Consider the following 22902-nt stretch of genomic DNA (forward strand, 5'->3'; position numbering starts at 1 on the left):
CTGTAATTAACTTAGTGCCCTTTCCCTCCTACACTTGTTTACCTCGTACATCTGCACCTACAGTTCCTCTCACGCATTAGCAAAATATTGTGCTGCAAGAAGTTAAATTGGTGTATTTGGAAATGGTGGCATAAGTTTGTTAGCCCTATTCCTATAATGTTTCTAGTAGGAAAAAGCTGTAAGAAAATAATAAAAATGTAATCAGGATCTAACTAAATTTATAATTCTGTGAATATTTAAAAGGCAGTGAGAAATGCAGAACGGTTGAGGTTAGACTGGCAACTTGTAGTGATGACACATGACAGCAGACTTAGTTTTGAGATCTTGAAAAAACTTCTGGGAATACTTCACACCAGATTTCTGTCAAGTTTTTAAATGAGATAATTATGTTATAAATATTGAAAAACATGATTAAAAACAAAAAAAAGATATTCTGTGCTTATGCAACTAAACTGCCTCTAGAGAAAACCATTTGCTGTTTCACTCCAACTTCAGTTAGTAAGGACACATGGACTGACTTCATTGGACCCCATAATTTGCTAATCTTCATAAATGTTCTGTTAGAAGACTCCATTTTCTATTTAGGCTACTAAATTCAGTGATCAAAATGTAAGAAACTGCTTCATAGTTCCATTGTTCTCAATGCAGGGGAACCAAAATCGTGATTTCACTCATGAACTCCTACAGAACTACGTGGGGGTTTTATGAGACTCCTATTTGTCTTTGTGAGAGGTTTAGAAAGGACACAAGGGGTTTTGGTGTGTTCCCACTCTTTAAGGATGTCTCAGAAACTTCCAGCGCTTCTGTTTAAATTTCAGAATATAAAAATACATGTATAGGCTCATCCTCCCTCACTTGAAAAAGTCTTGGGGACAAAACATAGATGTTCTGGTCATACTTTTGCTTGCTTCTTTCCTGAAAACAGCCTTGTTAGTATTCTACTCTAAGTCAGGCTGATTATTATTTTGGTTTGCAGTGCATTAGGACCTGTTTTGGATGTCTGGCTTTGCTGGGTTTGTTTTGCTAAGATGTCATTTTTTCAATATGGAATTTAATACAGAAATTACATAGAACACAGAATTGTTGCTTTTTAAATGGGTGCTCTCACCTTTCCCACAGAATTCTTTGACTAAGAATGTTGAATGTATGCAAAAGCTTCTGGTAAGCATCCTATCTCAGTGCAGTTTTCAGCACTCTCACAATCCATATAAAAAATGTCATTTCTAGGCAAGCTTATCTGTCATCTTTTAAATAATTGCTTGGATTATGTAATTTAACACCATTCAGTAATATCATGCTACAAAACTGGCTGTTAGTAAATTCTTAACAAAATGGCTGATTCCCAAAATGGAGTTTATACATGGCCAATAGTCAAAAGTCCTGTTCATACCTGCCTCTGAAAACAGCTAGTACTGCTATAAAACCCTGCTGGAACAGACAATTCGTGGTACATATTGACCTGTGTTACCTAAGCATAGACCTCTAAAGTACTTAATGTATGGTATCTTGGGTTCATTGTTGTATTTGGTTTCTATTTTTATATTTGCTGTTCTTGACCTCGTACAATAATTAAAAATAATAGTAAAAATACTGAAAAGAGCATAACACTTGTCACATTTGTGGAAGATACAGCTCTAATTTGCAGTGCCATCTTTTCTTGCTGCTTGGAAATTAATATGCTGGTAGTTATTTTTAATATTGCTGTCACTAAATACAGAGGCTGAATTTTTGGCTGTGTGCGTTTGAAATAAGTCAGTGTGGTAGTTCAAGTAACGTGGACCGGTATTCAGATGATATGCAAGATGCTGAGCTGATCAGTGGGAATATATTTTTACACTTCATGTTTTGAAGTCATTCAAATACTGATCTGCCAGCTGTCTTTAACAAATTTTGTATTTGGTTTGTCCAGCATAATTCACCTGATGATCAGTGCCAGAATGACTGTCTGGAATTGACTGTTGTTTTGGGTGTTACAGATCTGCTTCTCTATTGGCACATGTACCTGCAGTGAGGAGAAAGGCAAAAACCACCAAGATGCCTTGCAAAAAACTGGCCTCTGCAGCCTGCCTTTCTTTCAGTTGTAGTAATTTCAGAACTGTTGTGGTGCTTCCTTTCCTATCTCTCTAGCAGATACTATTAAGCCTGTTGTGTGTTTTTAGGATCATATAAAACGGTTTCTGTTTTTCAGTAAATTCAGAAATAGCTTGGAACCATGAGCTGAGGAACTGAGATGTTCTTTGTATAGTGTGTTTTTATATGTGGCTGTAGAAGCGATCCAGAAAAGGCATCTCCAATCCATAAGCCAGTTGTAACCCATCCTTTTCCAAAGTACATTGATTACACCTATAATTTGGTGCAAAATAACATGGAAGCCTTCAGCAGGTTAACAGTTACATCAGTGTGACCCATGCATATGAATATTCAACCGAGCAGCTCTAATTTCCAAGCACAGCTTGCATGTTCTCTGCGTTGTTTTTTTTTTTGTTGTTAAAACTATGATCATAATTTTCTTATGCTTCCTGTAAGTTTTTCTCAAGCTTTAAATGTGAATATCCTACAAAATCTTATACTCAAAATTAAACATTTATCAGTGCATGTTTCCTTTATAAAAATAAACAGGGAGTTTAGTCTTTCCTTTGAGCTATATTTTGATTTACACTTAAATCGTTTAGCTGATACAGATAGATGGATATTATTTGCTTCTGTGTTATTTTCTAGAAAGTAGGTACTGTATTGAACAAACCTGAATATTCTCATTCACAAAAATGAGGCTTGATATCTAATAAGTGGGCAGCATCTTTTGATGTGTTAAATTTTTCAGATATTGGAGTTTAATTATATATTATGATCCAGTGGATTTTTGAACCACATTTTGTGTTTTCTATGTATTTTTCATGAGAGAAAATCAATAATTTTGTTATTTGCTCTGGTACATTAAATGGTAGGAGACACTGAAGAAGTTTCGTATTAGTCTTGGAAAAAGTCTTGACCACTATCACTTTAATAACCAGTTATTTCATTATTTCATCTTCTTGGTTGAATCATCTGTGTGGCATCTCCTTTTGTCTGTCTTAATACCATTTTCTTCAAATACAGTAGTCTTTTGCAAGGGTGTAAGTTATGGGGGAGAATATGGTAAATCAGTGAGTTCTCTACCATTTGCTTTAAAAGAGGGAAAACAGATGTTAGTATCTCTAGTAGTATCAGACATCTTTGTAAGTACCATCCTCAACCTTTGAATTGAGAGATTAATTAAAAATGCATATCATGCTTTAATAATAATATTTTTAAAACTAAAGGAAAAATACTTTGGTGAAACAATACATTTTCCACGTAGGTTTTCACCATGTTGGCTAAGTCCACACCCAGTGCTGCTGAAGTTCATAAAGAAATTTCCATTAACCTTAATAGCTATGGCAGTCTGCTGGAGCAATCCTATGTTTAATTCTTTCTCTTACATCTCTGTTCTTCAGCCAGTTTAATCTGGTATACATCATCAGTGCTGCTAGAGACTTGATCTCCCTCTCTACTTTCAGTCTATTTGCCTTCCTCCTTGTGACCAACAATAGCAATCTTCACAGCTATTCAGCAATCTCAATCAGGATACTGATGCAGCTGAGAATTAACCTGGGAAACAAGTAAGGTCAGTTTTTGTTCAAGAAATGAAAGCTGGAGAGGAACATTTTACAAGGGCATGTAGTGACAAGACAAGGGGGAATTGCTTTAGACTGAAAGAGGATAGATTTAGATAGATACAAGGAAGAAATTCTTTACTGTAAGGGTGGTGAGGCACTGGAACAGGTTGCTCAGAGAAGTTGTGGCTGCCCCATCCCTGGGGAAGTGGTCGAGACCAGGCTGGATGGGGCTTTGAGCAACATGCTCTATTGGAAGTTACTCCTTCCCATGGCAGGGAGGCAGGAACAAGATAATCTTTTAAAATCCTTCCAACCCAAACCATTCTGTGATTAGAGCCAGTTGCTTGATGTCTGTTACATGGGTGTATGAACAATGCTTGCTGGGTCAAGGGAAGGAGTGAGGGAAAAGGAGGGTGAAGTTGGAGCAGGCCACTGGCAGTGCCAGGTTGAGATGATAGTGGCACATCTTTGGTGCTGGAAATTAATTTTTTTTTTTTTTAGCATTAGTAGATAGCTGTTGTTACTGGCTTTTAGGAGACATTGCATGGAAGAAGTTGTTAGTCTAGTCCAGAAGTATGATAATGATGATCCTTTGTGTCATCAGAACACTGCAGTCTTAATGTGATAGGCACTCATCAGATAAGGAACATGCGTATAACTAGCTGTGCTCCAATTTCCTGTCTGGGTATCTCACAAGGATTGAAATTGATAGAAGAAAACCTTTTCCATATCCTCTGTAGTCATTTACTGACTAAATAGTTGTAGGATGTTACCTTTGTTGGTTTGTGAAAATGAAGTTTGGTTTAAAATGTTGGTTTAAAAAGATGGTAAAGCCTGTGGCATTTTTAGCTGGTTGGGTATTATGGAATCCTAAAGCTGTGGGCCACCAAAATGTCTTGAAAGGCCTAATGCTTTATGCTCTTACACAAATGGAGTTAGCTAGATTTTTGCTTTGGCTTGTACTTCTCCAGTAAACCTTCGGGGGGGGGGGGGGGGTGGTGGGGGGGGGGAAACCGAAAGTGTAACTTGGATTCTCCTGGAAGTCTCATTTTGGCTGTGGCTGCTTGGCAGTTTTATGATAGTAATTAGAGAGAGAATAACTACTAAATGCTTTGAGGTTTTTAGTCTTAACTTTCATCTTTCAGCATTTGTTGTGTTAGAATGCTCAACTAATTTTCAGTTTCTAATATTAAATAAAAATACCAACACTGAGTAGCCTGAACTTCTATAACAATATAGAAACTGTTCTGTTTTATTCTCTTTCACCTGCCCCACCTGCAGTTAGTGGACATAAGACATGAGAATGATTGAGTATCTTAAAGTTGTTGGAGGGCATTAGCTGTAGATTTGTACCGCACAAAAATGCTATTAACATTTTATAAACAATTTCTTTTTCACTATGTCCTTAAAACTTCAAAGTGTTCTTCTTGGAAAGGTGTTTCTTTTTTACCTCTTCAACTTCTTTCTTTTTTCTGAATTTATAAGTTTTCCTGAGATGCCACATTTTGTTGGTGACAGTCCTGCAGCAGAATGCCAGAGAAGGAAATAAAAGCAATAAAACTTTATTATTAGAGGCTTGTTGTGATTAAAAAAACCCCTCCAACCTACTGAGTCTGGGGAGTAGGGTGGTCACACAGTAGGAAAGCTTGGAGTAGTACAAGACAGCAAAATACTACTACTGTTAAGAGATGTAGTTTTGCATGGTTTTTGAAAGAAAGGGGTAAACAGCACTGAAGAGCAGAGAATGTAAATAGTTATAGCAGGCAGTCATAGAGAGATATAAAAAGCATAAGTTGACAAGGGAGCGCATTCCTCTTGTTGAAGCAAGAAGCTAAAATCATTGATACATGGTTCCATCTGACTTAACTTTGTTCTCTGGCATTGAGCATATCACTACTGTCAGCTTTTTACCAATTTTGAGATGTTTTTCCAACTAGGATAAGGGGTAACGGGTTAAAACTTAAACAGGGAAAGTATAGATTGGGTATGAGGAAGAAGTTCTTTACTGTAAGGGTGGTGAGGCACTGGAATGGGTTACCCGAGGAAGTTGTGAATGCTCCATCCCTGGTGGTGTTCAAGGTCAGGTTGGACAGAGCCTTGGGTGACATGGTTTAGTGGGAGGTGTCCCTGCCCATGGCAGGGGGATTGGAACTAGATGGTCTTAAGGTCCTTTCCAACCCTAACTATTCTATGATTCTCTGATTCTAAATGCGATGGGGATCCTCATGGGTGCTTCAGCACTATGGAGGCAGCTGATGATGTAGACAGGAAATTCTAACACACTGCTGATGGAAGTGTAAAGAGGTTGAATGTTAGAAACTTCAGCCAATTTGTATCTCTGAGCTTCCAAGTTTTTAAATTGATTTTTTTAACGGTTTCTAGTGAAGTAGCTTCAGACTCAAGGAAGCAGATGGCTACCTTTCTTGTTTTCATGATTTCTTGTGGAAACATTAAAATGTCATCAAAGAAGACAAAGAGAGGTAATGTGGTCTGCAAGTGGATTTTCTGTGTTACATTTGCAGAATGGTAAATGCAAAATACATCTGGCAATTTGACTTTATGCTTTGCTAAATTCCAAATTTAAAAGTCGTTAGGAAATAAATCATTAAGAGCAGCTTTGTAAGGAATAGGAAAAGCAAGTATAGTGCCAGTTGGTTCTATTCCTTTGTCTCTTAGATGATTGTACATTATTGTTGATACTAACTTGCTGTGCTGAGTTAGAAAAAACTTAAGTTTACCATCCTAAAGCTGTCACTACTATTTTAAACAGAATAAGTCCAAGCGAAGTTTTCTTTCTGATTTCTTTGGAACTTGCTGTGTTACGTGACATTCTAGCTAGATGTGAACTCATGTTTATGTTTATGTGTAAAATAGATACAAGGTATGTGTATTTCTCAGTATATCACTTCGGTCTCCTTTCAACTTTTCAGTACACTATAAATTGAACTGATGTGAAAGGCAATGAATGGAAGCTTCATTTTTATATTGTAATTTCAGTATGCAGCCAATGTAATTGATAATTATGGGTGTTGTATTCAGACACAAGTGGTTTTAATGCTGAACACTTTTAATGATCAAGTCTCAATACTGTAAACTCTCATGGAGAGTTTCTTTTATGCCAGCATATTTGGAAAGCTATACTGTAGCTATATAACTTAGGCTGTTGACAATATAGGTTATCCCAGTTTGATCAGCAAACTCTGCTATCAGCAGTGTTGATAATTTTTATACCAGTGTCGGTATACTGTGATAAAACTTTTACGCAACCTAAGAAAATGCAGAAAAAGTTAAAAAGCATTGCTATATCAAGAGACTTTGTTCTCAATTTAATGTTTGTACTGAACCACATGTAGTGGAGCTTCAGTTCTGGATGAGGCAACGTTAAAGATAAGACTTCCTTTTATGGTTTTGAGTGTAAGATAACAAATTAAACATTATAAACAGAACTATATTATGAGTATTTTTATTTTGTCATTGATATATCAATGATTTTTAAAGATTATTTGAGCCTTACATTTCAAGATTTTGCTTCTTGAAATAAAAATTCACATTTGAGAACGCATTGCTCAAGGCTTGATTAAAATTTAGTGAAAGAGTCTGTGCTTTGTGAGTAGAATCTAGTTGTGCCCTGCATACACTAACCATAGGCAGAAGAACGTAATTGCTTAGTTAGAAAATTGAAACCGTAGCTAAAATTGTTTCAGGTAATTGACCAATATTTATGATTTTCTTGATCCTAAATAAGATACTGGATGCTGCTTGTGTATCTAATTAAAAACTACAGTTTAAGGAATAGTGTGTTTTGGTTGAGTGGAAAAATACACTTTTCATCCTTGAAATAAACTAGGACATTTGTGTGATCCACCCCCAAGTCCTTTGAATATCATGTCCAAAATGTTCCCTGGTCATTTAAAGACACTGTATTCAATAAAGCATAACAGAAATGTTTATTTTCATTACTTTAGTTTCAGCATTTTAAAATAGAGAAATTACTTAAGAATTGAAACTGGTAATGTCACGTGAATCAAGCACCTGCAATCTGACCTGCAAAAAGCCCTAGTTTATTTCATGATCTGCTGTCTTCTTCACTTTTCAGGTCAAGTGAATTAGTTCTGGAAAGAAGGTGCTGTCAGATGGATTTAAAAATGAGTCTTTTAAGTGTTCAGTCTATTTTGCGTTCTGTCTCCAAAAAATAAACTATCCACCCAAACATGTGAATATTGAATACTTTATTGCATTTTCAGTTCTTCTACACTTTTGTGAAATTTTAAACTAAAATAATGTGAATGTATGTATTTATTTGTAAGCTTTAACTTTCTTGTCTAGGAATATTTCTATTCTATCTCTGAATCATAGAATGCCAGGTTGGAAGAAACCTCAAGTATCATCTGGTCCAACCTTTCTTTGCAACGCATGATCTAAAAAAATACATGCCCTTGTCAAAGCCTTACCTCTGTTCAGTCCCTGAAGTGTTGAAGATAACTTTGTGTGGCTTTTCTGTAAAAGGTTTTCAGATACATTCAGAAATGTGCATGTAGTCTCTATATTGAACCAAGGCATAGATATGTTTGGGGGTAGGGTAGAGCTTTAGAGAGCTGGTGTTGTATGGTTTCTGATTTAGTAGAGGTGAGGTTTTTTGTTTGGTTTGGGTTGGGTTGGTTTTTGGTGGTGGTTTTGTTTGGTTTTGGTTTTGTCATCTTCTTCGAGTGCACCATGCCTCTTACTGCCTCTCAGCAGCACTAGGCTATATTTTTATATGGTATGCTTTTGAGTCAGGTTACAGAAACTTTTAATGAAATTCAAAAACTTTATCCCAGTGTAATAAAAATATATTTCTGTGTCTCACTAGCAACCAATGCCCAAACATCAGAAGATAAAGCTATGCAGGATTGTATTTAATTTTTACCCTGGAGTGTCAGATTAATAATGTTCATTGTACTATTGGCTTAACCCCAGACCCACAATTCTGTTTGTTCGGAGGGGGTTGCTTTCCCTGTGTGCTCCTAATTTATTTTCAAGATCCTTGGCCATTGGCTTGTAATAACAATGTAAATATGCATTTAATGGTTGATATTCAAGAAGGCCTTTGCATATTAACAGTGGGTTAATATGTACCGACTTTGGTCAGTGATCTTCTCTCAAGTTAACTATTTCGATTTTCACCTCTAAAACTTACTACCAAACATAGTCAACTATGTCTCTATTAGACCAAGGGCCTTTAATGCCAATCACTTCTTCCAGCTTTAAGTGTTTGGAAAGAAGGAAGAAACAGAACATAAAGTTATTTAAATGCCAGTTCTGCCAAAGTGGAAAGAGATTGCAAATAGGATGTTGAAAAATAATGTTAAATCGTAATTTGTCCTAAGTATCTTAACTCTATGATTCTATGATTGCTGTGTTCTTATGATTGCATCATTATGTCTTGCTGGAATTTTTGAGTCTGTCTGGAGCGATAGGTGTCATAGTTTTTCTGAATATAATGTAAACACTTACACTGATGTACTTGTCCTGTCATAACACCTGTACACCTAACTGCTCACAACTGTCAGTACTTGATAATGCTGCTGAGACAGGACTCTTTCAGAATAGTATGAGGGAGCCAGCACTCTGCTGTAGATGGAACTTTTCCTGTTTCCAGAAGAGGAGAGAAGTTTCTTGTGAAAGTACAATATTGCTTTGTTACTGATGTGTTGCTTCTAATCTGATGATTGAACAATGTTCCCTAACTTTGGAACAGATTTTCAGTAAGGGTAGATTTCACCTTTTTAATTTACTGAGCAATTAAAGTTGATTTTATTAATAAATATAGCAAGTAATTTATTTGCTCTCGGAATGCTCTTATTCCTTGGGCAGAATTTGTCTGATGTCTAGAGCTGTGATATCAACATGGCCTCAATTTTATTTAATTATATCAACTGAAATACTTTGTATACAAGATAGTCAGCTTTCAAAGTTTTTAAGTTTTTAAGGGATTTCAGATCTTTGTTATTTTGATGGCTTTTTATGGCAGATGCCTTAGCAACAGTGTCATATATCCCTGAGCCTTGTTATTAGAGTGGTTTTTTTTCCCTTGCAAAGTTGTTTTTTGCATTAGTAGTAAATACATGCAATTTCTTACAGAGCTTGTGAATGTATGGACATTTAAGCTCCCCTACTGTGTTTTTTAAGAGAAATACAAGGCACAGCTAGACAGAAATAAAGTTCTTTTCTGTTAAAGGAACAAAAAAGCAGACTGCCAACATGTTTTTGTGGTTTCTTTAGCAGTAACCCTTGTGTCAGGAAATGTTGCTGTGTTATCTGTTGACAACTGTTCACATTATTTCTGTTTACTATCATTTTTGAGATGAAAAAAGCACCTTAGGTTCTCTTAGATAAAAAGTAGTTGAACATGACTTTTATTCCATACTGATACTGTCCCAAGGAGTGTAATTCCTGTTGTGAAGTAGAGTGAGATAATTAGTTCAGTAATAGCTTGGAAAAAAGGACCCTCTAGAAGCTCAAAAAAGAGTTTTCTGTGGTTTTTTGTTGACTTGTGCGTGCCTCGATAATTTTGCGAGGTATGCTTAGAAACTGTTCGCATTACATAAATGAATTGGAATTAATACAAGATGCGCAAAATAGTCTTGATTTTAAATGACATGCATTCTGGTTTCTGTAAGTGACAGAATCAAATAGCATATTTGATATACTGTTCACCTTGAATATGACCATCCCATTATACTTTTCTTAGGTATAAAAATACAGAGCTACTGAGTTCCATCTTCAAGTAATAAAACTTTATTGTCAAGTCAGATGCTGAACTCAGTTTCTGTCTATTTACATGAATGTAGAGCTTGCTGTCCTATACACAGGAAGAACTGATTGGAAATCATTTCTGTACTTTTGACTCCAAAGGAATTTCAGCCTACATTCAGCTCAAAACTTTTTACCCCAGCCAAACCAGGAAATTTCTGGGAGGATTTGCTCTGGAGAAAGTATGGACCTATTACTGTATTTCAGGGAGCAGGATGGCAGTAAACGTACCATTTTACAACTACATGTAATTATCCTCTAATATTAAGGCACAAAAGAATTCTTTCTCCCAAGAGATTGTGTTAATGTATATAAGATGGATGTACAGTTGTAATACTAAGAAACATGAGTTAGTTCAATGTTTGGGGCCATGGTTCTCAATCATGTAGCTCTGCACAGAAATTAAGAGAACTTTGTGGCCTTTTACATCTTCTGTAAACATTAGCAGTTACTCAGGAACACTATCACAGACTGTTGGGCTTGCCAACGTGGTGAGACTAGAGAAGGCAGCAAGTAGAGTCCCTATTTGGACTTCAGCTCATGAGCATGTTTTTTACATTTCTGCAATAGTGACTGGAGCTAATTTTTTGTATTCTCTGTACAAGAGCTACACTTTTGGTATGTATGTCTGAAAGTCCCTTTTGGCTGAGTCCGTGATAGCAGTGCTGAACTATGAGCGCAGTCCATTTTCCATATACATACTGTTTGATAGAGAGATCTTATTTTTCTGCATAGTTATCCATGACTATGCCTCAGAGATGAACACCTCATGCACAGCAAATGAAGCATGTCATCATTATAAAGGCTAGGATGAAGTAGTCAATCACTCAACAATTAAGTCTGAAGAGTAAAGTTGTCCATGTGTGTGCTTTTCATGCTAATCTGTTTTAAATATTAGCCACTATAAACCCTTATTGCTCAGTGTGAGTAAAGTTGGCATAGCATGGCCAGTGGAGAAAAGAAAATGAGGTACAGAATGTGAAACAACCAGAGATGTAAATTCAGTTTCAGAAGCCTTTTTTTAGGGTAGTATAATTCTTAAGGGCAGTACAGTGATGACTATCAACTTTTGGTTTTGAGTTCACCAGATGAACTGTGTCACATTCACCTTTGTAGCAGCCTCCTGTAAAGGCCTGATTAAAAGAATTATTAGTGGCATAGAAGTGTGTAGATAATTGAAAGGCTGGTTACAGAAAAATTGCAATTCAATTATAAATGAGAGGGGGCTTAAATTTACTCTTTTTCCCCATCATTTGAAATTGTATGCAGTTATACTTAGTTATAATTACATGTAGACTTTTAAGGTATTACTAATCTCCCAGAGGAATAAAATGGTTTGAGAATATTAATTTTCAAAGCTATGCATGCTCGTATTTTGATTCGGTTGTGTCCTGGGTTCAGCAGTAGCCGTCATGTTTCTCCTTCTTGGTAGCTGGTGCAGTGCAGTGTTTTGATTTTAGGCCTGGGAACAGAGCTGATAACAATGATGTTTTGGTTTGGCCAAGGACTTTGTGAGGCTCATGCTCTGCCAGGGAGGAGGGGAAGCCAGGAGGAAGCAGAGACAGGACACCTGACCCAAACTGACCAAAGAGGTATTCCATACCACAGCACGTCATGCCCAGGATGTAACTGGGAGTTAGCCAGAAGGGCTGGGAGACTGCAGGGTTGGAGGAGGTATGGGTCGGTGCTTGGTCGGGCCTGGGGGGTGAGTTATCGTTTAGCTGGTGGTGAGGTGTTGTATTCTCTTCCCTTGTTATTTCCTTTATCATTATTATCATTGGTGGTAGCAGTAGTGATTTGTGTTATACCTTAGTTACTAAACTGTTCTTATTTCAACCCGTGGGAGTTGCATTCTTTTTGACTCTCCGTCCCTCCAGGAGCAGGGGGACGGCAAGAAGTGGGGGGAAGTGAGTGAACGAATTGCCTGACTGGGTTTAAACCACGACAGGTTGGTAAACCATGTATCCTAGGGTGAGCAGAATAGACCCTTCTTTTCTTTGAAGAAAATTTCTCTGGCATATTTGAGAAAAAATTGACTGAATTTGGCTCTGCTCTTAGTGTATCATTTTGATGGATCTGCCCACTTAATTTTGTTCAAAATTCATCTGCTGGAGATGCAGAGGAACATGAAGCGGGACAGCCAGCTCCCATTCAGCTGCAAAAAAAGAAAATCACAAAAATCCCCAACCAATTAATTGAGACTTCTTGATTTGACTAGGGAGACTAATAGTTTTCGGTATTCACAATATATTATATTTTATTTCTAAGAAATCCTTATTTTTTTCTGCCGTAGTTACTGTCATATCAGACCTTTGCCCTTGTTTCTTTCCTCATTTTAATTAAAACACTGATCACAATCCCTTGAAATGTTACTGCAAGCCTGCTATGCGCTTTACTCTTCTGTTGTCTCCTTTTGCTTGACCTTAGGCTGGATGACATCCTTTTGTTAAGTCACCATTTCACTGAACATTGCTTCCCTCCCTTGTGTTACAGTAGATGTATGCTGGCTTTCAATTTGGTACTTCTAAACACAGGAGTAACTGTCTCATAATCCATGACCACCCCATGAATGCTGCCCAGGTGTGGTTTTGTGGTTGTCATCCCCTGCATTTCTCCTCCTTCCCCTTCCCCTCTGCCCTTTTTTTTTTCTTCATTTTAACCCATTATGCACAGGATAATCTCCCTGAAAGCTACATCTACTGGGTATGCTCAAATCTTATTTTCGCTTATCTGTATTTTTATGTAGTCATCAGCTGTTCAAAAGCTAGTTAGTAGGAAGTATGTAGGATTATTTTATTGTTGCCATCATTTTGTTCTATCCTCAAGCTTCCCTCAACTTGTGTAATCTTCTGTTATTGTTCTGTTAAGTTTTTGAGACTGACTTCCATTTAATGGAATGCACAGAGTATGGTTTATCCTGTACTTGATGAGGATATATGTATGTTACTGCAGTGCACGTAATAATAAAAAATGCTGTCCCCAGCTAACTTTTGCTCCGAATTGCAAAGAGATATTTGAAAACTATTAATTTAGCTCCTAACAATATGCCCAAGCAATAGAGCAGGAGGATTAACAACTTACTGGTAATGTTTATGTGAACTGTGAGATTTGTAGTGCAACTGTGGAATATCCAAATGTGATCAGATGTACAGATCCTGTTTTGGTTTAACAAGCTCAGAAAGTATTTAATTGGGTGCTTGTACTTGGCTGCACTTTCCTCTGTCTTTGTAGCCCACCTCAAGTACCTTTGGGCAGCAGACACTGATATTTTAAAAAAGTTATGAAAATACACTATTACTATACTGAATGTTCTGTTAGTGTTTTCTACACTTCATATAGAAAGAGCATTTCAGGCAGCTTTGTCTTTCAACCAAGGAGGCTTGGGCACTGAGCTGAAGCTTGGTAGGGCTCTGCAGGTTTTTGTGGGGAGTTAAAGGATGCGGTATGTACCATCACCAGAAGCGGTACTCCTGAAGTACCAAGTGCAGAATTGTTTTGAAAATTTGGTCTGTATGTAAGTCTTGAGTCACCATGGGTTTGTCCTCATTTTCTATGTCTGGGAGTTAAAATTGGGCATTAACAAGAAGGCCTTGTGTCTCTAGTCCACACGGGAGAATAGTGTTTAGGAAATGAAAGCTCAGTCTATTTTAAAGGGGATAAAAGTGAAGGAAAGGGTATTAGCGTGGGCTGTTTTGTACCTTAGTTTCTGTGTTCATTTGTGCATGTGTTGGAGTAGCCACATTCTGCAGTTCCTTACAGGTTGGAAATAAAGTTATTTTAGCAAAAAAAACCTTAGGTTTTATCCTACTGCTGAAGCACTTTATCTCCAAAAATCCAATAGAAATCTTAAGCAGTGGACTCCATCACCAGAAGTACTGAGAAATGTGGTAACAAAAATTAGAATTAAAATTAGAATTAAACTTGGCTAGGGATGTTAAGGATGACAGGAAGGGATTCTGTAAGTACATAGTAAATAAAAAACAGGCTAGGGACAATGTAGCCCCTTCTGAAAGCTAGCGGGAGAACTAGCTACCCAGGATTTGGAGAAGGCTGAGGTTCTGAATGACTTCTTTGCCTCGGTCTTCACTGGTAAAGGCTCTGACTGCACCACCCAAGTCTTGGAAGGCAGACGCAGGGACTGTGAGAATGAAGACCTTGGGCCCACTGTAGGAGAGGATCTGGTTAGAGACCATTTTAAAAATCTGAACTTGCACAAGTCCATGGGACCTGATGAAATTCATGCACGGGTCCTGAAGGAGTTGGCAAATGATGTAAAGCTTAGTTCATAAACTGCTTACAATTGCATATATGGAATTTTAGTCATTTGTTTTAGTAAACAAATGAAGTAGTTTGTATAACTGGTAAAATTGGAAGTCAGTTAAGACTGGCTTTAGCATAGCGTGTTATTGCCTACTTTAAAGAATTTATTTGAAATGTATGTTCTTATTTCAACCCGTGGGAGTTGCATTCTTTTTGACTCTCCTTTCCAAAGGTAATACTTAGAGGAAAATACTGAACACTTCCCTTTATAAAAATGTACCCCAATATGCTCTTAATTTCCCTGATTTAACTCTTAAAAAAAAAAAGAAAGAAGTCTGTACTTGCAGAAAGCCTTCAGTAGGAGCAATGTATGTGAATGGAAATTTAAGCCTGCAGCTGCTTGAGTAGCCTGTTGACTTATTTGAGAAGCCAGAAGCAATTAACTATCCAAGCATAAATAAATGTATGCAGGAAAAGACCCCATGTTTCCAAAGTGGTGCTGCAAATAAGTAGCACATTTAGGGATGTAGGCAGAAGGTTTATTACGGTGCTTTGCCTATGCCTAGGATATAGGCACGTTTGGTGTCTGAATAGGGCTTCAAAGTGACTCATTTTTTATTTTCTACATTTTGATAAGGTATAAATGGTGAACCTTTTCATCTGTGTCAGCATTGCTATGCCAGTACTATTTTTTCAGATGTAGCAGGCTAAATCAGAATGCTAAAATTAGCAGGCTGCACTCAACATTCATTTGGGAGAGCTGCTCTTCCAATCCCCCTGGAAGTTATGACTATGCTTCTCTCCTGCATTTTATTGGAGGAGACGATTTTGTTCACAAATTAAAATATAAGACACCTCTTGTACATTCAATTTCTTAACCATATATGTTTCTTGACATTAAAAAAGAAAGGGGGGGAGAGAGCACTGGGATAGTGGTTTTTACGAGACACAAATTGTTTGCCTGCTTTTAGTCGTAGAATCATGCGCCATTAAGACAGATCTGCTGCCAGTTGATACAGCTGATAAATGCTTTTGCAACAGATTTTGTAGATCTGGAGTATGGACGAAATAAACTTGTATAACACAAGGAAGGGGCTTTTTTGAAAGGATGCCTGAAAACTCTGCAGGAAACTCTGTGTATAGCACAAACAAAATTATAATCAGAAAGGAAAAAGAACAGTCATTTCCAAGTCCTTACTAGGCCCTGGTTAGAGCAGTATTCTGTCACCTGCTTGTAACATCTACTATTTTAAGTCAGTGGCTTAGTTTTAAGGATACTGCATGAAATCAGACTTCTTTTAAATGAGCATTTAGACTTATGTGCATGCTATATAGCTGGTGAGCTGAACAGTTTAAAAAAACTGTTTCATAGGCAAACTGCTGAAACCATAGCAGGTGGTGGTGGATTTTAAGGTGCTTTTGATTAATATTTTATTTTTTATATTTTGTAGAAATTTTGTAGCCTTTTTTTTTTTAAACACTGATCAGACACAAGAATTTCAAACTGTTAATTGTTCATCTGTTCAGCAGTTTTTTTCCTATAGCATATACTTTCTGCTTTTAATCAGAATTAACATGATTCTTCACTTTGGTTCTTTATTAAAATTTTTAATTCTTTTTCAAATACAGGTAGTCTGATAGCACATTCTTTAAGGTAGCTACGCGGGTCTGTGCTATATATGTGAAGGCAGAATTCATTGTCAAAAAGCTAAAAGTCTAATGAATGAAATAATTTGGGTATTAGTAATCTGAAAAATGGGGAGAATGACCACGTCTACTTTATTCAGTGCATTTTGTGGTTTTCTACATAACTTTGCAGATGTTTTGTCAGAATAAGAAGGTTTTGCAGTGGAGATTGCTGCTAATTCAATAGTAATTCTGAGATGTTGGGGCTCCTGATTGGCTACATTTAGACAACATTTAAACAGTGTTTAAGCATATTATATTATTATTTAAAATCAAGTAACATCTTTACTATAATTCGATTCTCGTCTTAAAAAAGTATGTTGTACATCATCCTGATATGTTCATGTAATATTGCATGTTAGCACTATTTTATGGAACTGATGACAAATTAATAATGTCATCTTCCTCAGTTCAGCATTTGGTGTGCATGATATTTTGATCTTAAGCAAATTACTGTTTTCATTTGTTAGAGAATTTCAGGTAAATGGAGAGCTTTTTGCCTGCAAAAATGAATATGCTTTTTGGTTGATTTTCTTTTTTTGGTTGTTTTTTTTTGTTGGTAGTGTTTGTAGCTTTTATTCTTTTTCTCAGTTTACAGCTTCTTTGCTTTTCATGTTGCATATAGAGTAGCTAATTCATTTAATCTCTGCAGCTACTCTCTCATTAGGTTCTCTCTTTCTCTATACTGGTTTCAGTTTTTTCAGTCTTCTCATGTTTTTGTGTTTCTTAATCCATAATGATGATACTGGTGTGGTTCTGTCTTTAGTGGGAAAGAAATTCTTTGTCATTCCAGAAGTATGGTGCCCCAAAATGCATAGCTATATTCCACCTAAAAACTTTAACAGTGCAGCAGTAGAGCAAAACACTTGCTTCATGGTTTGTTTTTCAGGAATTCTGGTTTTGCTTCTCAGACTGTTGGTTTCTTTGACAGTACTTTTTTTGTTTGCTACCACTTGGCATAGTGGACTTGCATTTGACTGATCACTATAAACGCACATGCATTTTTGTTGCTATCTGTCCACTTGGTTCCAATTCTAAATTTGTTCTACCTATTGAGGCATTTTTTGGTGGGTTTTTTTGTTTGTTTGTTTTGTTTTTTTTTTTTTGTTGCTGGAGAATAAGATCCTTTTGTGTTTGTATTTACAGGACAGACTTGTATTTTATTTAAAAATCACTTGTGAAGAAATCTTACCCTTTCCTTCAGCGTAGGTGCATACTCTGTCTTTTCCAGATGGCTGGTAAAGTAATAAGCACATGATCTTTTCATCAAAAGTGTTAGTAAAAAGACTCAATCCTAGCAGTGTTCTTTGTGAAAGCCTAATGATGTACAGTCCAGCAAACAATGTACAACACAAATCACCACCGCTACTACTAACTACAATGATAAGAGAAAATAACAAGGGAAGAGAATATGATACCATCGGCCAAGAAACGAGTCCCACCCGGAAGCCCGTGTCCTTCTGGGTAACTCCCAGTTACCCCCCTCCCCGGGCATGACGTGAAAATCTCTTGGTCCTCCTACATTATCGTTTGACCCCAGACAAGACCCAAACCTGACTCTGCTTAACTCTTGAAATCAGTCATGGGCAAAACACGCTCTGTATGCGTGCTAGCATGGTGATTCCCATCACAATCAGCAAACAAGTCTCAACAGCATTAAAAGGCCATTCAAAAACTTCAAAACTCTCAAATGTAAATGGTCTGGGCGGACGACTGGGAGGGTAAAAGGATGTCTCCTTCACAGGTTGAGCAGCTGAGAAGGAGAAAAAAGATGTGTAATTGCTAAGCACTTCTATTATATACCTCCCAAAGTATAAAGGTGGTGACCACACTGGGAACATAAGCCAGATCAGTTTCATGATCAATGATTCTATTGTATTACAAGTCATTACCATAAAGTGCAATGAGACAAAAACCTTAGCCCAAGCCCCACACTTGAAAAACACTAACACAGCAAATACCGAATGGAAGTAAGATACGATATACTGAAACTGTGAGATCAAGAGGAACAACCTTGAGAGCCAATAAATCAGCATTGTGACGAGTGACTATTAATCCAGTCAGATCCGTCGTTATCTCAACCCCTCTTGCCCCACGTTGGGCGCCAAAAAGAACTGTTGTGGTTTAAACCCAGTCAGGTAACTTGTTCACTCACTCCCAGTGAGCGGTGCCGGGCTGATAACAATCGCCGCCCCCCCCCCCGCCCCCCGGGGCTCTCCCCTTTCCCGCTCCCGGAGGAGAAGCAACCAATGTACAGCAACCAATGTACAACACAAATCACCACTGCTACCACCAACGACAACAATGATAAGAGAAAATAACAAGGGAAGAGAATACGATACCACCGGCCAAGAAACGAGTCCCACCCGGAAGCCCGTGTCCTTCCGGGTAACTCCCAGTTACCCCCCTCCCCGGGCATGACGTGCTGTGGTATGGAATACCTCCTTGGCTAGCCTGGGTCAGGCGCCCCGTCTCTGCTTCCTCACAGCTTCCCCTCCTCCCTGGCAGAGCATGAGCCTCACAAAGTCCTTGGTCAGGGTAAACATCACTTAGCGACAACCGAAAACATCGGTTTCACCAACATTGCTCCCAGGCTGGAAGTCAAAACACAGCACTGCACCAGCTACCACAAAGGAGAAACATGACTGCTGCTGCTGAACCCAGGACATTATCCACCCCTTATTCCATATGATTCACGTCATGCTCAGATCCCACATTTTCAATACACCATTGCTCTCCCACATATATACATCCATATACACACAGACCAAGAGAAAAAGATCATTTTCTTAGTGCATGGACCAATCCCTGTAATACTGCTGAGTCCATTTGGTCCATGATGTCAGGTTCCATATCTGCTAACAATCTCTGAGGGCAGGAAAGGCTGTGTGCAGTATTGGATCATGGCCTGCTGATGCTGGTTGTTCCTTTACTGCGGAACTCATCTGGTTCTATCAAAGTTCATTCTCTGTTGGGATGATGGTTGGAGGGAAGTCAGGGCCAGTCGCTGGTGACCTGAAGACATCTAGTTGATGGGCTATAAAAGTATTACACAGCAGGCAACAGCGTACAATTGATTTCACTGGCTGTTTTCCCCTAAAATCAAATCCCCTTGAGGTATACATCGGACTTCCCCATCTTCCCGCATTACCCACCAAGTATATCCAGGTCCCTGAGCAAAAGCGATCCCACGAGTGGGTTTGCCTTTACCTGAAGCCGGAATAGCCCAGACTGTCTTCCCCAGCAAATTCTTCATATGCACCACAGGAACTTTGTCCCCCTCTACAATATGTAAAAGTTCTGACTGGGCTGGGCCGGCCCTGTTGGCAGATCCTCTGGCGTTGACCAACCAGGTGGCCTTTGGTAAGTGTGTATCCCAATGCTTGAAAGTTCCCCCACCTATTGCTCTCAGTGTAGTTTTTAACAGCCCATTGTACCGTTCGATTTTCCCAGAGGCTGGTGCATGGTAGGGGATGTGATATACCCACTCAATGCCATGCTCTTTGGGCCAAGCATCTATAAGGTTATTCTGGAAAGGAGTCCCATTGTCTGACTCAATTCTCTCTGGGGTGCCGTGTCGCCACAAAATCTGTTTCTCAAGGCCCAGGATAGTGTTCCAGGCAGTGGCATGGGGCACAGCCTATGTTTCCAGCACATGGCGCTTGCCTTGGCGGGTTGTCGGCTATGTGATATAGTCAATCTGCCAGGCTTCCCCATATTTATACTTCAACCATTGTCCTCCATACCAAAGAGGCTTTAACCGCTTGGCTTGTTTAATTGCGGCACATGTTTCACACTTATGAATAACCTGGGCAATAGTGTCTGTTGTTAAGTCCACCCCTCGATCACGAGCCCATCTATATGTTGCATCTCTGCCCTGATGGCCTGAAGTGTCATGAGCCCACCGGGCCAAAAATAATTCACCTTTATGTTGCCAATCTAAGTCCATCTGAGCCACTTCAATCTTAGCCACTTTATCCACTCGTTGGTTGTTCTGGTGTTCCTCAGTGGCCCGACTCTTGGGTAGATGGGCATCTACATGACGTACCTTCACCACCAGGTTCTGCACCCTGGCAGCAATATCTTTCCACAGTGCAGCAGCCCAGATGGGTTTACCTCTGAGTTGCCAGTTGCTCTGCTTCCATTGCTTCAACCACCCCCACAGGGCATTTGCCACTATCCATGAGTCAGTACAGAGGTAAAGTACTGGCCACTTTTCTCGTTCAGCAATGTCCAGGGCCAGCTACAACCCCATCCCCCTTCGAATCTAGTTTAAAGCTCTCCAAATGAGCCCTGCTAATTCGTGTCCCAGCATCCTTTTGCCTCTGTGAGATAAACCTTTCCCACATGTCACTGTCCAGACTGGTGCCCTATAAAACCAGCCATTATCAAAGAATCCAAAGCCCTGCCTGTAGCACCAGTCTTGAAGCCAACCATTTATGGACTGGCCACTTTTCTCGTTCAGCCATGTCCAGGGCCAGCTGGATGGCTTTCACCTCGGCAAACTGACTCGATTCACCCTCTCCTTCAGCAGTTTCTGCAACTTGTCGTCCAGGACTCCATACAGCTGCCTTCCATCTCCGATGCTTTCCCACAATACGGCAAGACCCATCAGTAAACAAGGAGTACTGCTTTTCACTTTCTGACAGTTTATTATATGGTGGGGCCTCTTCAGCACACACCGCCTCCTCCTCTGGTGACATTCTGAAATCTTTGCCCTCTGGCCAGTCCATGATGACTTGTAGAATGCCTGGATGACTGAGATTTCCTATTCGAGTTTGTTGTGTAATTAGTGCAGCCCATTTACTCCATGTAGCATAAGTTGCATGATGTGTAGAGGAGACCCTGCCTTTGAACATCCAGCCCAGCATGGGCAACTGGGGTGCCAGGAGGAGCTGTGCTTCAGTGCCAATCACTTCCGAAGCAGCTTGAACCCCTTCATAGGCTGCCAGTATCTCTTTCTCAGATGGGGTATAGCTGGTCTCAGATCCTTTGTATGCCCGACTCCAAAAGCCAAGGGATCAACCTCGAGTCTCCCCTGGAGCTTTCTGCCAGAGGCTCCAGGTAGGACCGTTCTCCCCAGCTGCAGTGTACAGTACATTTTTTACATCTGGCCCGGTCCGGACTGGTCCAAGGGCTACTGCATGAACTATCTCGCGTTTAATTTGCTCAAAGGCTTGTTGTTAACTCCCACGGGTTAAGACAAGAACAGTCCAGCAACCAATGTACAACACAAATCACCACCGCTACTACCAACTACAGCAATAAGAGAAAATAACAAGGGAAGAGAATACGATACCACCGGCCAAGAAATGAGTCCCACCCGGAAGCCCGTGTCCTTCCGGGTAACTCCCAGTTACCCCCCTCCCCGGGCATGACGTGCTGTGGTATGGAATACCTCCTTGGCTAGCCTGGGTCAGGCGCCCCGTCTCTGCTTCCTCACAGCTTCCCCTCCTCCCTGGCAGAGCATGAGCCTCACAAAGTCCTTGGTCAGGGTAAACATCACTTAGCGACAACCGAAAACATCGGTTTCACCAACATTGCTCCCAGGCTGGAAGTCAAAACACAGCACTGAACCAGCTACCACAAAGGAGAAACATGACTGCTACTGCTGAACCCAGGACATGTACATTCCTTGATTATGAGATGAGAGTGATTAGTAAGTTTGTCATTTAAATTTCACCTGCTGTATAAGTTCATGTGATACATAAAAATACAAACCAAACTGATTACAGATTTAGCTTATTAGCCAGAGCAGGGTCAAGAGGATTGATATTATTGTAAAAGACACATCAGATGGGCTTAGAGTTAGAAATACTACTTGGTTACAGTGTCATGATGTACCAGAACATTTCAGGAACGTATACTGTCAGCACTGGGGATTAGTGTGACATTTTGGTTTTATTCTTCTCATTTTTTGCTTCTATTCTTCTCATTTTTTGCTTCACATGGTGTTTTGTTGTCTTAAAACAACTTTACCCTTGATAAGTAAGCAATATTGGGAAGGGGAAAAAAAGATTAGTATAAGGCTAATATTCAGTTCTGCCTGGATTATGTATTAGATTAATTTAAATAACATTTATCGGTAAAACATCAACAAAAAGCCATATTAGGAAGAAAATCCTCTAGCTAATTAATTGATTGAAGAGGCATCGAGAGAAGTAATAACTTTAGGATCCAATATTTCTATCTTTAATTAGTCTTTCCAGGGAGAGATGGGATCTACCCCCTTCATGTGAACTTAGTTTACTATTTTTTGGCCTAACTTGTATAGAAATATCAGTCTGTGTTTTTATATAAATGTAGTATGTGTTATGTCCCATGCCACTGATCTAAAAGAGATACCTGTTGTCCTGCCAAAACTTACCTCTGTCATTATGAGAGGTTGATAATACCTCTGTCAGTGAAGATACTTCATAATAAGCTCTGTGGCAACAGTTCCTTAAAGAGTTTAAATTCAAAACTGATGTATGTCATACCAGTAAGTGTGTCCTTTAAGTTTGTGGAAGTAAAAACCTACTTGTAGTAA

The 22902-nt window shown here is 38.9% G+C and overlaps 1 protein-coding gene across 6 annotated transcripts in view; it reads left to right on the forward strand.

The window, feature by feature from the left end:
• The window catches only part of CTNNA3 (catenin alpha 3), a 513803-nt gene that overhangs the window by 363879 nt on the left and 127022 nt on the right, over positions 1–22902 (forward strand). The window lies entirely within an intron of this gene.

The sequence above is a fragment of the Pezoporus flaviventris genome, unplaced genomic scaffold, assembly GCF_033815535.1.
Source record: "Pezoporus flaviventris isolate CSIRO_AGI_PZ_B2104156 unplaced genomic scaffold, CSIRO_AGI_Pfla_v1 ptg000001l, whole genome shotgun sequence".
NCBI lineage: Eukaryota > Metazoa > Chordata > Aves > Psittaciformes > Psittacidae > Pezoporus > Pezoporus flaviventris.